Genomic DNA, 14,458 nt, shown 5'->3' on the forward strand with positions numbered 1-14,458 from the left:
CATGCTGGGGGCCCTGCACAACTCAAGGAATCCCTCAAGAGGCCAAGGAGCTCTCCTGGGATATACATACCTGGGATTGCCCCAACCCAAGCACAACAGGAACAGTTCTCATTTATTGCTTGATTCCCCTAATTACAACCTAACTCAACCCTCATCCATTGCAGTTGGACGTGTCAGCACACTCACAGGCTTTTCCTCCAACACAAGAAGTGCTGTTCCCAACCCGCCACTCACCCCATAGGACCCACAAGCAGAGGTGCTGATGGAGCCACACAGAGGCTCTGACCCTGCAGGGCTGCTGAGCACTGCACTCTCTCCAGCAGAACCAATTAACCTTTGGCCCTCCCCACCCAACCAAGCAGTCCCACAGCCAGGCTGTGCACACCCCAGCAATGTCACACTGCAAAGCTCCACCACAATCAAGGTCTTGCATGGAACTGGGGAGCACAGGTAATGGGGTAAAAGGCAGATGGAGCCTCAGCATAAGTGAGAGAACATGGAAGTTTTCCTATAACACGTCACCAACATTTTCTTGCAAGGCTTTATTACGCTCATAGTAAAAGCATTAACTTCGTTCCTACTAGAATTTCTTTCCCCTATAAAGAAAATTAATCAGGCAAAGATATTTTTAGTACGAATACCATAAAAGCAACTTCACCAAGACATAAACGCGTATTTAGTGGATGACAGCAGAAGTCATCCTCTGCCAAGGCAGGTATGAGCCCAGGAGAATCGTTTTAGCATTCAATTTCTGAACTGAAGCACGTGCCTGCAGTCCCTTACCCTGCTGCAAGAAGAACAAAGGAAAAGGAAATGACTAATCAAAGCAACAGCGCATTAATATATTTTGGTATGTGGAAAGGGAAAATTGTAGTGCTTATTTTTAACATTCCCAACAGGGGAATGCACTTCCATATGTATGCCAGCCACCACGTAGCCTCAGCAGCTCAAAGGAGGGGGGAAAAAAAAAAGAGACTGAGTCTAGGCAAGGAGTTACGTGTTTTCTTCCATCTCCCTCCAAGCAGCCCGAGGCTTTGCATGTATATATGCACAGAACATACAACTTTCATCCTGTGCTCCCTGCACTCTGTGCCCCCACTGGAGGCTCTCAGGGGCATACATGGGAATAGATCTGCTTAGCACAACAGGGCAGGAGCCCAAAGAACCCTTGTGATAACCCAAAATGAGAGCTTTCCAAGCCTTTCCTCAAAGGGATCAGAGCCAATTAGTGCAGTAACAGCCTGCCCTGGTCATTTATGCACTGGGATGGCACAGCACAAACACTGCTGGTCTGCTGCCTGTCTGTCCGATTGCAGTTTTTCCTCTACTTAGTAATTAAGGACTACAATTCCCCCTTCTTGCCAAGCCCCAGAAGGCTCATTGTAATAAAACCATTCTAAATGAAGCCACTGCTGTACTGTAACAGTTCAGATCCCCATAGCTCTGACACTGTTAAACGCAAAAGCAGCAGAGAAACTAACAGTGAACATTCTTGCAATGGGCTTTGCAATCACCACCCTACAGGCTGCAGGCTGCTGGAATCCCAAAGCTTACACAGATCTTTATCCCAGTGTTGCAAAATGACAACCTCGGTCGCTCCACCAGCAAGATCTTCCCATTATTTCTGTTCAGTCTGCTATACAGAGAGACTGGACCACTGACAAAAAGAAAACAAAGTACTTCCTTAACCTTTCTGCAACTCAATGATCCCTTTGTTGAACAGCAGAGGACAAAAGGAAAAGGCACAGCAGAGAGATACTCCATGTGAGTTACTAGAGGAAAACGCGATTGCCCTACCTTGGAAACAGGCAACAGGTTAAAGGAGAGTTGTTAATTCATCTGGGGAAATCAAATCCTTTAAGTGATTGCAAATCCTATCTGTCTGAGATGCTTTCATGTGGTTTCTTCTCACTACCTGAAGTTTCGAGACAAGGCACAGGTTAATATCTCAGCAGCTGAGGGATTTCAGTTGTCTCTAAAGAGAAACAAGGTGTGATTGCTGCATCAAAGTTACTGTAAATGTGGCGTAGCTCTAGCTACATTAATGCATCAGGAGGCAGCAATGAAACACAACTGCTACACCTTACACCCAGGCTAACCCTTGATAATGCTTCAGCTCAAGTCCTGGTAATTCTTCAGCTCAACAGGCAGGTGAAACCAGCATTTTTCACCCTTCATAGCACACAGAGCAAGTTGAAAAAAGTGGGGAAAAAAACTACCAGCACCTGAACAACCAAAGTTCACAGAATAGTAATAAGTTGTCAGACATGCCAAGAGTTTAAAACTCAGGGGTACGCAGTCAGTTCTCAACCCCACGACTTTAGAAGAGCAGGCTCAGCTTAGGCCTAGGTGATGGGAGGAACGCAGACTTGAGATACAGAAGTCAGAGTTCCTGCAAGTTGGCAGAGGCATCTAAATAGAGGCATCATCAACACGCAGAGCACAGCTTCCAAACTAGGGGCTGCGAGTCCCCCAGCCTCGCACTGCTGCACACAGCTGGGGAAGCCCTCCATCAGCACAGCTATTTTTTGCCTTCAGTACCACATCCCACAGCCATGGTTGAGGAAGACACAAAACTGCAGTAGGATTCATACAACCTGGGCTGGCACTGCTTGCTCTCCCTGCTCCAAGCTCCCCCAGTGCCATACCCAGCCGCCAGCTTCCTCCACTCTTACCTCGCAGGGTGGGGCTGAAGCCAGAGAACAATGCTGGCATGGGAACAAATGCATCTGTGGCCTGTTGTTAGCCATTTTTAACTGCAACTTGGAAATATGCTTTCAGTCATCAAGGCAACGAGCTGCTCGGTGTGGCAGCAGCATTGCCTGCAGCCTTTACGTCACAGGTCCCACAGCAGCCTCCTGCTCCCAGCTCAGCCAGAGGCAAAGCAGAGCCCAGGATTGCAGGGGATGTGCTGTGACAAGAGGCCTCCAGCAGTCCTTTGCTAGCAGCAATCAGTGAGTTTCAATTCCTGGTTACATTGTTAAGAACGACACCTGCAAGGGAGGGCTGGATTTTATTACAAATTGCACGTTACATCTAAAATCAATTGCAAGATTAAAACCCCGTGTTGTATTTATAAACTCCTTCAAATACAGAGGATGGGTCAAAGCACACTGAGGACAGAATTTGTACCACAGCAGCTGATGACAGGTTTGCCACAACACTGCTGCTTGACTTTCTGAGCCAGCAGACATCTGCACCAAAGCATCCCACCACCAAGACTCACTTCTCAGCCAGGTTAGCTGCTCGCCAGCACAGCTCTCCTTCCACACATACCCTGAAGCACGGCATTACCCAGCACAGGATAGCACTGGCACAGCTAAGCTGCTGATACTCTTAGAAAATATTAGTTAAAAGCTTCAGAATGGTTGGGGAACAAAAAGCTTTACAAGCAATCCTTACACACAGCATCAGCAGCATACAAATTACTCCAGCGTAATTCAACGTGTAAATTGCATTATAAGGTGGAACTTTCAACTCTATTTCAAAGCAATGTGAAGTTTAAGGAACTGCTGCTGAACTGGGGTGATTTCTCTACTGAGACAGTGAAGCACTGGGGTTTCTTCTTCAAGACAGGAGGCAATCCATTTATCAAAGGGTGGCACTGCAGGCTCACATCATCACCCAGCCCAAACACCTACCATGCTACTGCAGGCACCTCACTGCTACAGCTGCACCAAGACACCATTCTGTTAGCCCTCAGATCACTCCTGCACAGCAACGCATGCAGGAAGCAGCACAGCATTCCAGCACACGGTCTTAAAGATCTGCAGCAGAGCAGTCAGCTGCCCTCTAGCACCAGAGGAAAGGCTCCTCCACACCTTCCTCATGCCCTTTAATTACGGCTGAGCCATGCTGTGAAGCTCCCTTTGACCATCTTCCCCCTATGGGTGTTGATTCCATAGATGGGCAATGCTGAGGCTTGCTGGCATTGCTCTGAGCATTAGCATACTGTTCCCAGTACCCACACCAGTTCACTGCATGATGCAGCCTAGCACTGGGGGCTTACCAGCAAACAAGAACCACACTGCAGATGAGTTCACAGTGCATCTCCACAGGTTTGCTGATTTCCTCCACTTGTGACCATAAGGACTAAGAGTGATCACAAAGCTGCATTTCATTGTCATTATCAGAGATCTGAGCTCAAATCAATACCCCAACACCCTGGAAACGTCCCCTACAAACAGTCTCATAACACTCCAAAGCAATCAGCTGAACTGATCAGCATGCTCAGATGTAAACTACAGCTTCCATGAACATGTAGGCTTAAGAACATGCCAGGTTGCTTTAAATAATAAAGAAAAAAAAACAACCCTAGTATGCTCAGCAAAAGAAATGCAGAGTAATTTAGGTCATTTCCTTCATGCTTCTGTGGGTTCTCGCTCTCCTTGCTTTACTGCCCCACAGTCTGCTCCTCTTTTGGCATGCAAGGATTTAATACATATTTCACAGCAACCACACAGATGCAAACTTAATTGCCTCCAACTTTGGTTACACCCCTATTGCTGCCACAGCCTGAAATGGAGAGGGGGGATTAAGAAATCAATTAAGAAATAGGCATGCCAGACACACAGCCATGAAATTCTTCCTTTGGAAGAATGGAGGGGAAAAAGAAAAAAAAGAAAAAAAAACAGAGGAAACCAGGGGGCTGAGGCATGAAAACACCTCATCCAGAATTTTCATTGGCTTTTACAACTTTCGAAGCAGAACCCATCAGCTGGCACTCGGTGCATGGCTCAGCCTGCAGCCCACACAGGCAAGCTGTAATCATGCCTCAGCAACCCTCCCACCAATCCACGTGTGCAAGTGCATCAAGGAGGAGACGGGAGCCAACCTATCACCCTATAACCACCCTGTGAGCTCCCACCCATGCAGGGAAAGCCTCACGCCGTTGTGCATTTTGTACCAGGCTCTAACCCATTAAAAGCTACTTTAAACAAAAATAAATGCGTTTTTACATACACACACATGCACACTAAGCTGTAAAGAGGTTTACTAAATTTAGCACGCAACTCAATCCTAGCAGCAGTGTAGCAAGGGTTGTGGATATGGAAGTGACCTTAAAGGAAGGTAACAAGTGAGGACTGAAGGTAGTGCCTAGCAAGCAGAAATCCTAACACACTCCACAAATCCTCCCTGAAGCCCGGCAGTTTCCAAGGCTTTGAGATACTGCCTCTGTCTCTCTTTTGGGCAATGCTTGTCATTGGCAAGGACACTTTCCCAGCAAACATTGGGCCAAGAACTCTTCTCTGGTCAGTCTGAATATGGAGAAGTGAAGCTCTGGTGGATCTTTGCCATACAAAATGAGGCAGCATGGGTAATGTTGAAAAAGCATCAGTTTTTAATCAATTCATCTCAGTGTAAGCTGCACATACTCCTGACAGGTATTTAACCAAGCAAAGGTCAGTAGGTGTGAGCTGGGATACAGCGTTCACTCACGTGCTCCATTTGCTAGCAGCTTCCCAACATCACCCCCACTGAGAACCACAGACACCTCCTGGTCAGTGAGGAGGATGGGCTGAGCCCTCCTCCCTGGGTTTAATGAGGCAGAGAAGTTCCCTTCCAGCCCCAGGAGGAAAAGCCCCTCCGCCACAGCACTGCTCAACTCAGAACTGAAAGTGTCCTTTGAAAGGCTGTGCGTAACCTGCTGTAATCCTTGTGCCTGCTGATGAGACCAAGAAGGGCAGAAGTGATACTGCAACATGGTCCACATCCCTGCTCACAGGGCTTCCTTCCAAAAATGGGACTCCACTGCATGTAAAATCACAGGCACTAACCTTACTTTCCCTTCTGTTACACAGGAAGGCAGGAACCTCCAACCTCCCTGAGTGTGCCAGGGCGCTCAGACAGAGCTGCAGTGGGCAGGTTTGGGTTCCCAGCAAGAAGAAATCCACCCGACCCAGAGAGAGGAGTGCAGCTGAGTCACAGCCCTGAAATACTTCTGCCACCGGGCACTCGCCTTGAGAGCTTGGGAACTGCTCACTTCCTCCCACGAACCGGGCTGCGCCAGTTTTGGCCTCACTGAATGAAGATTTTCAACTCAGAACTCCCCAGTGAACAGGCTGAGGGGAAATAAAAATAAAAATAGTCGTAGGCAGTGGTCAGATTAAACCAGGAACAACACAGTTATCAGCTGCCTGACATTATAGGCTCTCTTATCAGTCAGTCATGATTTGTCCCAATCCTGGCACTCTCCCCAAAGAGCTGAACCTTGTGCAATAGCTTAGTCATCATCTGCCTCGACAGCTACGCACTTGCAAATGGATTACAAGTCCTTCCCAGTGCCCCTGCCAGCAGCAGTCTCCTTGCAACACCCCTCAGGGAGAGACAGCACTGGAATCGTGCATGGCACAGCCTCCACCACCAGACAGCTCAAGGAGGAGATGCTTTCATCTCCCAGGCTCAGCAGCTTCCTTCACACAGGATGCAGGCAGACCTAAGACACCTTTGCACGCAGTGGCAGGAGCAGGATGTGCTAGAATTTGCCTCTGCCCTAGAATATCCCACCTGCCATTTTAAGCCCACGTAGGAGAAAGTAACCAGGAGCAATGGAGAATGAAGCCAGCATTTCTGCTGTAAGAAATGTTCGTGGTGGGGATCGGAATCTGGATGTAAGAGAATGAGGAGCCCAAAATAACCAGGCTGGGTTGATATTGCTGTAGCTGTGACACAGCTCAGTGAGAGGTTACAGACACCGGACCGAGGGACTTTCCCTCTGCAGGATGGCAGCTGGATCACGTTTGGAAGCATCGTGAATCATGGGCATAAATACACCATCCTTAAAAGCCTTCAACACCCACGTAATCCCAAAGCTTCATTCTCCTGGGTCATTCGCAAATGCTGCATGAGCTGGACACCAGTCAGCCTGAGGTCAGCCATTCAATTAACACGTGTAGCCCAAAAATGAGGAGTCACGTTTTGCTGAGCAACACTAAAACACCTCCTCTGACACAGCAAAAAAGCCTTCCCTGATGCTCAACTCATCGTTCAACCTGAAGAAAACCAGCAGCTCTGCTCCAGATCCTCAATTCCACAGCACAGAGCTGTTTCCCTCAGAAGGGCAGCAGGTAGCAACGTGCCTGAGCTCCAGAGTCATCTGCAGCATCACCCAGCCCTGAGCAGCTCCAGCCAGCACAGTGCAGAGCAGACAGCAGGGTCAGCAGTCTGGCATAGGAAGGTGCCAGCCTGCACACTGCTTCCAGTACTGGGACCTTGCCTGAAGATAAGATCACTGTGAATGCTTGGACTTTGCAGCAGCACTTTGCCTCCACTGCTGGGAGAGCCCTGTGATAAGTGTCACTTTGCAGAGTTTACTGTTTTGCTTGTGAAAGTCCTGTGCAGCTGACAGCGACAGCAGCAGTTTGCTGGTACCGCTGGTGGAGAACAATGCCATTTGTAATAGGGATCATTAAGGCAGGAAAATGAGTAGCTTGCCAACGCTGCTAATTTACAGACACTTTCTCTGAGTTATTATGCAGCCTCAGAGCAAGCTGAGATGAAGTTCAACTTGAAAAGTGAGAAAGCTGCTCCTCTTCCACGTAAGTCTTTGAAAGACAAGAGGAACAAACTGCAGCTAATTTTGCTCAGCAAGAGGAATTTAGAGCTGTGAACGCTGATAAGCGAGGTAGGACATGAAGCACTAACAAAAACAAAGCACGTTACATAAAACAAGGGGGAGAACTGCAAAGAAAGTAGTTCTTTCGCTTGTGATTAACCCAAAAATCTCATCCTTCCTGCTCCTCCTTCCCTCCCATCCTCCAGACGCTGCACAGCAAAACTGAAGGCTCAACATTCCTGAGCTACTTCTTTGCATCACATAGAAACAATATTCTTCATATTTGTGTTAGGAAGAGCCAGAAGGAGCCTCCCAGAGCTCTCACGTACATACTTCTAACAGAGACCTTTTCTCTTTTTCCCCTGTTTCAGCAGCATCTCAAAGCCTTACTAAAAATCACCTTTTCAGTTAGATGGGAAGCATTAAAAAGGATCATGAGATTTGCATTCTTCAGCACCTCAGATTAGTACAGTTTCCACAGCCGTTATTTCCCCTTCCAGCATCCCACCAAGCTGCCATTAAAGAACGCCCACATTTGAGCACGTTCTGACATTTCTCATACCAACGAGGCGCCGGAGCATCCTGGCCAGAAAGACAGCAAGGCAGCAGAATTTCTGCATTCACAGGCGATCTCCATTCAATGTCATTGTACTGACAGACACTGCACCAAGCCTGTCCTGTGCCCGGCACCTATTTTTAGGGCCTAAGCTGACCTGAGAGTGCCTCCATAAGCTCATTTATTCAAATTCACTTATTCATTCTAACATAATCTAATTAAAGAGCAGCGCTCCTGCGCACAGGCAGCAGTGTGGCAACCAAGGGAGGACAAAGCTGAGGCGCATGCAGCTCAACGGCCACGAGTTGCTCCTGCTCCTGTGTGAAAAACCTTGCAGAGGAATTGCAGATCCTGATCGCATGGGCTGCAGGCTGCAGCAGCCTGGCTCAGCACAGGCACGTATCGATGCAACCATCGCTGCTCCCACTCCAAACTAACTGGAAATAGAAGATACAATTAAGCGCTGCGGAGCAAACACCCCATTGCTCTCAGCCAATGCTCACAGCAGAAGGCACAGCATTCCCAAGTCAGAGAGCAGAGGCAACCTTCAAGAAGTGTCAACAAGTCCACATTTTATAAAACATTACTTTGAAGGCTTCACCCTGGCAAGAGCTGCTAAGTTTTCAACGCTCAGAAGCAGCCATCTCTCTGCAGCCAGCTGGAGCTCAGACTTGCAAACAGGAAAAGAATTTTCAGCTTCTACAATATAAATACATATATAGTTAAAGACACCCTGCGTTCTATCTGTTTGGCCATCTCGTATAATGACAAGAGGAGAAACAGATTGTCCTGCAAGTCACAATCAGGCAGCCCTCCGATCTATCATCTGTGCAGTTGGTGCACAGTCACTGACAAGAAGTGATCTGCCTGGCACAGATTTAGCCCCTGTGTCATCAGCCTGAAATCATCACCCCAGGAACACCAGAATGTTTGGGAGCTTATGACAGGGAGCAGGCCCCCAAACCACTCCTTTTGTTAACAATAGTCCAATCATGCTTGATTTGCCAACATAGCTGAGCGGGGTGCTTAAGAACTAAATACAAATGTATAAAACTCCCTTTCTAGTAAAAAGGTTTTGATGGGTAAAAGATTTTTATCAGGAAGGAAACAAGAAGAATATTGATGAGAGGATAGGAAGGAACATAAAGACTTTGACTCATTTACCCTATCAGAGCAAGCAGCTCTGAGGGGATACAACTGCTCCTTCTAATTGCCTCAGGGAGGGAAAACAACTGCTTAAACCAAATGGCACTGCTAGAACAAACACAAATTATACAAACCAGCCATAAACTGCATTAGGCTGGCAGCACAGCAATTGTTCTGAGACCTACAGGAGGCTCTGGAGCAGCTTTCCTGAGGTGTCAGCGTAGACTAAACTGATCAAGTTTACCCCAAAAGCAGTTATATTACAAGCAGCACTCACAACACAGATGTTTCCTACACACTAAGAAACTAAACTTGATCTTTCTGAGGGCCTTCTTCTGCCCCCAGCCTCTCACCAGACTGCATGCTGGCTCCAGGAAGGGCCCTCCTGCTACAATATTATCTGGGATGGCACTTGCCCTGCTCACCCAGGGGATGGAACTCAGGAGCTGGAGTTCTCAGCAGTCAGTGGTGAGAGATGGGTGTGCTGGCAGCAAAGGGGAAGGGATTAGGAGCAACCAAGCTAGATGCTTAAAATAAAACAAGTGCCCTCTCCTGCCACATCCTTAGGGTAAGGGTCTCAGCCAAAAGTGTATTTAAGCTACACCCACAGCCTCTGAAATCCACACAGAATTTCAGTTCTGGAAGGATTCTGTCAATCCCAGGTTTATGGTGCCAATGCTCAAGCAATGATTAGACAATTTTGAGCCAGAATCTCAGACAGACAGAACAGATGATGCAAGGGCAGGCTGTTCTGTGGTTAACACAACAATTTGACACATACCTGATCAAGCCTTTCCCTTCCCTTTAAGGTGTTTCAGAAGCAGTCATTAGCAGACTAATTTACCCGAAGTAAGGTTTTTATGACAGTGGGGTATAAAGAACCAAATTAACAACTATCTGTATACTTCATACCCTCCTACTACTGCTATTTCTGACAGCAGGAAGCATCTTCTTGAAACTGGTTAGATAAGAGGGGGGAAAAATATGTAACAAAAAAGGTATGTATGTAGTAACTCTAACAGAGCACCAGCATTTGCATCCAAACCCCAACCCTTCCCCACTGCAACTACACACAAAAGTTATTTTAATCACAGCATACAGAAAGCAGCATCAGCATATGAGGCAAGAGAAAAAATATGTGGTAAAGCAAGTTGCATAGCCTGCTGGTGGACGGGAATCACAGCACAGTTATGGGAAGGAGAGCAGCGGCACTGCAAGCCTGAACCTCGCCGTGCAGCTGGGAACAGAACTGAGGATCCCCCTCTTACTTCCGCAGCACTCTGAGCTCCTACCAGAGATTTCTGCCTTGTCATATGCGAGGAGATGTTAAATAGGACTTGTCAGCTACACCTGCTAAATGCCATATGGGCATTGTGTGGCAGAGGCGGCGATGGAGGTACTGAAAAGAAAGGGGGAAAGAGGATTTTAAGTAGAGAACGACTACAGTAAAGTATCAGCTCATCGTAGAAGCCAACAGTGGGAGAGACGCTCTTCTTTCAGTTCTTCCACTCGTGACCGTACGCAGCACAGCCTGTCAAACGGGCTGCCAATCGATCAGACTGAAAGCAGCATCGGGCACCGCTTAACACAAAAAGATACCAGACCGTGCTATTCTTAACGATGTACATTTAATTAAAATAAGGAGCGGGCTGGAATTAGCTGGGCCAAAGCACAAGGCCTTAGATGGAGCTTCATTCATGAGAAATTGGCCCCTCGGACCCGCCGGGGGGGTTCGGCACCCCAACCCCATAAAACACCCTCGATAAACGCCGTGCTGCCTCCACCCCGCCACGCAGGGCTGGGCGCACGTCGTGACGAGGGGAAAAGCCTTCCTCCCCTCGCAGCGACGAACGCTCCGTATCGCCCTTTTCACTTCCACAGGACGGCCGCTTTAAGGTTACTACAGACAGACAGACAGCCGGCTCCCCCCCCCTCCCCCGCCGCCGCCGCCTTCATTCCCTCCCTTCCAGCCCCGCTGCCCCACGAGGCCGCTGCCGGGAAGCCGCCGACGGAGGCCTGGGCCCGGCCTCCCCGCTCGCACCTGCCCCGAGCCCGGCCGCGCCTGAACCAAGCGCCCCGCAGGTCGCACCGGGACCGCATCGCTCCCCGCACGGCCGGGCCGGGCCTACCGCGCTCCAGGGCGGGACTCACCGGGCTGCGGGGCCGGAGTGCAGGAGCCAGGCTGGTGCCTGCGCGGCGCTGGCTGGCAGGAAGGGAGCGGGCGGGGAAGGAGGAGGAGGAGGAGGAGGAGGCGGTGCCGCACGTCCCCAGCACCCACCCGCCTCCCTCCCGTTAAAGGAGCGGAGCTGCCTCTCCTCGAGCCCTGCGGAGGGAACACCCCGGGAAGGCCGGGATACAGGGCTGCACTGAGCTTTTTACAACGAGACTGAGGCAGGAGGAGCCCTGACAGCCTCGGACCTCGCATGCGGATGACACGTTGCGGAGCTTCTTAGCTCTGGTTTGTTCACCCATTGCCCGTAAATTTCCCTTATTTGATTTAAAACTCTCAGATCTGCAGCCTGAATCTCCCAAGAAGCAGCCCAGCGTGCTCAAAGGATGGGATGCATTCATTGAATCATGGAATCGTAGAATCGACCAGGTTGGAAAAGATTTTAAAGATCATTGAGTCCAACCATGACCTACCCACAGAATCACAGAATGGCCTGGGTTGGAAGGGACCTCAAGGATCACGAAGCTCCAACCCCCCACCAATGCAGGGCCAACCTCCACATTTCATAGCAGCCCAGGCTGCCCAGGGCCCCATCCAACCTGGCCTTCAACACCTCCAGGGATGGACGGGGCATCACAGCCTCGCTGGGCAGCTGTTCCAGCACCTCACCACTCTCACAGCACAGAACTTCCCCCTGACATCCAACCTCCATCTGCCCTCCCTCAACTTCAAACCATTTCCCCTTGTCCTGTTGTTATGGTTTCCAACTGAAAGAGAAGAGATTTAGAGTGGATGGGTTTTCTATAATAAGGGCAGTGAAGCACTGGCACAGGTTGCCCAGAGAGGTGGTGGATGGCCCTGGAGACATTCAAGGTCAGTCTGGATGGGGCTCTGAGCACCTGATGGAGCTGTGGGTGTCCACACAGGAGAATAGGATCAGATAGCCTTGAAGGGTCCTTTCCAACTCATAATGATACTATGATTTTATGAAATGATGGGTTGTGTTGGTGCTGCAATCTAAAAGAGTTTAAAGACATTTTGGGTTTGGCCTGTGAAAACTGTGGCTTTTCCCTCACTCCAACATGTGCCACTCCTGGATTTCTTTCACTTCCAACACCACAACCCCAAACATTAACAGGAAAATAGCAGCCTTGTCAAGTGAAGGTTGAAAGCAAGGCCTCGCTACTCAGCACGGTGCAAGCTGCAGTGGTAGCACAGTGCAGAACCACATGCTTCAGGTGCAGGAGATAGTTTTGTATTATTTCCCTTTGTTTTCAGCAACTCGAAGGCAGCAGCAATGCCAGCATGAGAATGTTGTGTACCATTGCCCAACACATGAGGCAGTCACCCATCAGATTATTGCAAAACCCACCACAGAGCGACCGCAGTGCAGATCAGCAGCAGTGCCACATGCCCCAGCTGCAGGGAGAAGATAATGCAAACGGTGCTGAAATCCCAGCAGCATTGGGGGGAAAGAAAAGTGTTTGAAGTGCCTCAAGTCTTCGTTTTTGTTGGGATTTTTGCATTCTCAGATGGCAGACCTATGGGCTCGGGGATGATGCAGGGGGAAGACAACTGCAGGGCTAAGGCAGGGAAACTGATTACTGCTAATGTAGCGTTTTGTAGGAGAGGAGAGATCCTTATCAATGCCAGGAACAAGTCTCAACACCTCACTGATTCAGCCTCTCTTTCCTGGCTAGGGAAAAACAACGATGACCAAATTTTCTTGTTGCCTCTGCTTATTTGCATTCATTTTCTTTTCATTTACAAGAGCAAATCCCTACAATCAGTTGGAGCTGGAAAGTAATATATCACATGCCTGTGTACCAAAAAGATTTCAAATTCTGCTAAAGAAAGTCACAGAAATTGCTAAGAACTTTGTTCATGGGTACCCCATCCCTGGAGGTGCTTATTGCCAGGCTGGATGGGGCAGCTTGATCTGGTAGGGGGCAACAAGCCCACAGCAGGGGGTGGGGGGTTGAGGTCCCTTCCAACCCAAGCTATTCTGTGATTCTATGGGAATTAGCTTTTCCTCCAGAAGAATTCTCAATCTTAGGGCAAAAGCAACAGCATTAGCTCAAAGAGCTCACTGCAAAGGAAAGAGTATTTTATGCGACTCCTTGGGTCATCAGGGCTGGGCCACAGAGGTAGAATTTAATTTCTAATCTGGAGTTTTCAAGCCTTCGTTATCAGACATAGCTAAAGAGATCACAGGGAGGCTGGGCAGAAAAGCAGCTTTCCAAACAACACAAGATTAACCTTTGAATTAACATTGGGAATACTGCTTCAAAGGGAATTTAAAATATTCCTCCTCTTTCTGACTCTCGGTAGCATCGTAGCAGAAGATGAAGTTTTAAGAGCTGGTGATCATTAAGCAAAGCAAGTGAAGGAATGTTACAGAGAATACTTCTATTGCTGTAAAACACCTCAGGTGCTGTATTCCAGAAATGGTTCACATATTTTCTTTCATTGATCAGTCTGCTTTTCCAGTTATTATTCATGCTGTTCCACATTGATCTATCGTGGCTTTTTGAATTCTTACCCTTCATCAGCACCTAAGGAATTATTAATATATTATTAATATATAAATAAAATATAAATATATAATTATAATATATAAAAATAAATACAAAATAATAGTTATAATAATAAATCTAATGTTAGCAACAGAAAAGTTCTGCTCTTCCTAAGCACAGAACTATTAACTCACCTGAAATGCATCAGAAGCAAAGGGACACAGATGCACAAGAGGTGTCCCATGCCACTTATTTGGGACAGCATGATCACACATGCTGGAAGAAAGAGGACTGTAAACGTAGCTGGGGATACATGTGAGCACATCTTAATGCCAATACAAGAAACCCAAAGGATCTGATGTGATCTGGGATCTGAGGCACCCAGCTTGAGACCATCCACATGCCCATCTGGGTTCCTAATATTCCCAGAAACATTACTGAGCCCTGTCAAATGTTCTGAGCACAGACAGATATCAGCAGAGCTGCTCTTGTATTACTGGCTTGGGCAAACGCTC

At 48.2% G+C, this 14,458-nt stretch overlaps 1 protein-coding gene across 6 annotated transcripts in view; it reads right to left on the bottom strand.

Moving 5' to 3' along the window:
• Positions 1–11,485, bottom strand: part of KTN1 (kinectin 1) — a 70,788-nt gene extending 59,303 nt beyond the window's left edge. For 5 of the 6 annotated variants that reach the window (XM_042895286.1, XM_042895294.1, XM_042895278.1 and 2 more), the window contains exon 1: positions 11,409–11,485. The gene's annotated coding sequence lies outside the window, so the exon portion shown is untranslated. Of the gene's footprint in view, positions 1–10,549; positions 10,657–11,408 lie in introns of those variants that run through there. The other variant, XM_042895263.1, reaches the window with a different exon arrangement.
• Positions 11,486–14,458: the final 2,973 nt, after the last annotated feature.

The sequence above is a fragment of the Lagopus leucura genome, unplaced genomic scaffold, assembly GCF_019238085.1.
Source record: "Lagopus leucura isolate 7727_CA_CO unplaced genomic scaffold, USGS_WTPT01 Super-Scaffold_1, whole genome shotgun sequence".
NCBI lineage: Eukaryota > Metazoa > Chordata > Aves > Galliformes > Phasianidae > Lagopus > Lagopus leucura.